The 3,160-nt window shown below is 55.9% G+C and overlaps 1 protein-coding gene across 3 annotated transcripts in view; it reads left to right on the top strand.

Moving 5' to 3' along the window:
* Positions 1-429: 429 nt before the first annotated feature.
* Positions 430-3,160, top strand: part of Pip5k1b (phosphatidylinositol-4-phosphate 5-kinase type 1 beta) — a 255,553-nt gene continuing 252,822 nt past the window's right edge. For 2 of the 3 annotated variants that reach the window (XM_026781285.1, XM_026781286.1), the window contains exon 1: positions 431-791. The gene's annotated coding sequence lies outside the window, so the exon portion shown is untranslated. Of the gene's footprint in view, positions 792-3,160 lie in introns of all 3 variants that reach the window. The other variant, XM_026781287.1, reaches the window with a different exon arrangement.

Genomic DNA, 3,160 nt, shown 5'->3' with positions numbered 1-3,160 from the left:
TGGCCTGGGGCAGGGACACGCTCTACCCCAACACAGAGCTCCGCTGTGAGGCTTCAAGACTGCGAGAAGCACCAAGAAGCCCTGAAGCTTCGGAGGATCCTGCTAATTCCAGGGAGCCGCTTCACCTTGCCCCCCCACTCCCAACCCCCGTCCAGGTTGCGGGCAGCGGCACAGGGTGCATAGTCCCCACGCACCGACTCCGGCACTTGTTCCGACTGCGGGCCCCGCCGCTGCTGCAAACCGGTCTGGCTTCCCTGCAGGGCGTGCGGGATGGAGCAGTGGGTGGAGAGAAAAGGGGAAGAGCCTAGGCGGCCGGCGGGCGGGGCCTGCAGCCTCCGGGAGTCGCTGCCGCCGCGCAGCCTGCTCGCCGCCCGCCTCGCTCGGACTCCGGCGCGCCGTGCGGGGACCTAAGGCCGGCGGGTGCTGCCACTCCTTGGCCTCCACCTCGGATCTTGCTTCGCCTTGCGACCCCCGGCTGCCGGGTCCTTGTGGTCCGCTTGCCACTCTGCCGGCGAGAGGAGCGGCGGGAAGGAAGGGGAACGCGGGGACACGCACACCGGCCGCGGCGCGCGCGCATTGCACACTCGCAGCCGCGCGTCCCCGTCACCGCGTGTCCGAGCCGAGTGTGGCCCCGCGGCAGGGCCGGCACCTGCCCGCCTCCGGCGCTGCCCCGGCCCCGCCCCACCCGCTGCCCGCAGCAGCCACCCAGGAACCCGCAACATCCCGACAACTTGCTCGCCGTGGCGCAACTGGTCTCGGTCGCTGAGGCTCCAGCACGCCGGCCGGGGGAGGTAAGTTTCCTGCGCGTCCTCGGCAACCCTGCCTACACCCTCCCTAGCCGCCGCGCCTGGGGCTGTGTCTCTGCTGAGACCTGACCTCTCCACCCTGCCACTTTGACTGTCTGAGTTGTGCTGGGGGTGACATGGAGGGGGCGCCCGTGGTTCCCGAACGAGGACCTTAGTACCTCGGGGGGCCCTCAGCTGCGCCTTCCCGGTGGGCACCCACCGGTTCCCTGCCCCGATCCCTGGGGTGGCAGTGACACCCGCCGACCACTGTGGCTCACTTAAGCCTGAGCCCCCACCCTCGTTTCAGGGCAGTCTGCTGAGTTTGGTTGCAGTGGGATAGGTGTCCCCGTCTTTCTCCCCTGCTACTAAACAGCCGCGAACTTGTTAGGCGCCCCTGGGATGTCCACAGGGGCTTGCGTGAGTCAGTATTCTGGTGATTTCTGGCTTTGGCGCTGGGTGGAACAGGTGAGGTACGGTTCCAGCCTAAAAACAGCCAGGGACTTTTATGGGGCCCCTCTCTCCACTGGCCCAAGCAACGTGAAGCTTCAACATCTGGAGCAGGGGACTGGGAGTATGGGGCCATGGAGTGGGAGAGTGCTGGAGTTGGATTTGCCGCTCTGGTGCCAGGAGTCGTCAGCACCCAAGACAACAAACTGCTTATCTCTCATCTATGCAGATGAGCGTTCTCTCATCGCTTACCCCCACCGCCCAAGCAGGCTGTCTGCCTCGCACAGCATGCTTGGGTAGAAACCTGTTCCGGAGAAGTTGTTTGGGTAGGTCAGTGAATTTTTTTCTTGTGCCTACTAAAATCAGGGCTTTGAACAGGGATCTGCTATTTAGTGTGATGCTATTTAAAGCTCTGGCCCCCAGGTAACACCCCTGACGCTGGCCCTAGATTAATTACATTCTCAGCTAGGTGGAGGTCCCCGCTGTAAAATGAATGGCCCCCAAGGACTGAGAATGTGTTAATCTGACCTAAGGAGTGATCCAACTCCTTTCTCTTGAACTTCAGCCCCGAGGGACCCTTTTGTCCCTCTTCCGGGAGACTTCCCTCTTGTTCTGTGGAGAGGCTGTAGTGTTTTTGCAGTTGTTGGAGTGGATCAAAGTCCAAGGATTGGTTTTCTTTCGACTCCACTGTGATAAAATAAATGGGGGTTCGTGGAAGCTTTTGTTAGAGGAACCCCTTGCCCAACCAAGTTCAAGACTGAACCTTAAGTGTCACCTATGATCTCTGAGCTGAAGGAAATGCTGGTTATGAGAGCAAAGGTGGCGACCCCTGAGGACGGATGGGAAGGGCAGGCAGTCAGCTCTTGATATGTGATGTTCATCTTGGGAAGGAAAGCTGTCTGGCACTCACAGATCCAGCCACATTACATCTTTGTCCAAACTAAGAAAACTGGAGGGACGGACCGCCACCTAATAGTTGCATTAGCGTTTTGCAGTTTTTAAATACTTTACAGTATTCTCATTGATTCTCAGTCGTGTCTGAGGGGGACGAGATAAAGATGATAATCGCACATTTGCAGCAGGCCCTGGACACTTGGATTCTGGGATTTATCACAGTGACAAGTGGCTGTTAGAGTCCCAGCCAGGTTTGCTGTTCCTAACTCAGAGCCAGCTCTGTACTTGAAGTCTTGGTGGTTTTTTGTTGTTTTGTTTTTTAATGACCAGACTTGTCTTCCTTTCATGGCAGCCAGTACCGTCTCTTCGTGACTTGCCACTCACGCGTGCGTTCGCGTTGCAGATGTGAGGAGACTCAGGGTCAGAGAACCTTGGGAGTTGTGTCTCGCTTCTCCTCTGCCTGGAGGTTCTGGCCAGAGAGTTCATCTAATCTCCTGGCAGCTTGGTGCTTTTGTGTTTTCTGTCATTGTCCCACTTCTGATCAGGATGAGGTCATGCTGTTCAGAGTGCTGTTTGGTGACCTGGGCCCTAACTCCAACACAGCTTTTGTACCAGACTTACCACCTCCAAGCCTAGAATCTTTCCCATACACAACGAAGTGCCTATGGGATTCTGTTTCTTTTGCCAGCTTTAGAATTCTGTGGTGTCTAGCAAGGTGGTATTACTTCTTTTGGGTCCTTTTCTTCTCAGGTTTAGGAGTAGAAAAATGTCTACCCTGAGTCAGCCAAGGGGCTTGGTTGATCATGGATGCCATCTTCAGTTTACTTTTTCTGACTTGGACTGTGGACCACTTGTTGGAGGGAAAGAAAACTGCAAGTGTGTTTTATTTCCCATCTAAGTTGTTTAGTGCTTCTGTTTGACGTTAAAGTACTCAGGGTGAAGTACTCTCAGGTACAAGCTGGGTCAGTACTTCAACAGTATATGTGCACATTTATTGATTTATTCATTTAATTAATAGGTTTTCTTGAGACAGG

This window comes from Microtus ochrogaster, chromosome 8 (assembly GCF_000317375.1).
Source record: "Microtus ochrogaster isolate Prairie Vole_2 chromosome 8, MicOch1.0, whole genome shotgun sequence".
NCBI classification, from domain to species: Eukaryota; Metazoa; Chordata; class Mammalia; order Rodentia; family Cricetidae; genus Microtus; species Microtus ochrogaster.
Note: the sequence above shows the minus strand (reverse complement) of the source record. Positions and strands in the feature narration are given on the sequence as shown.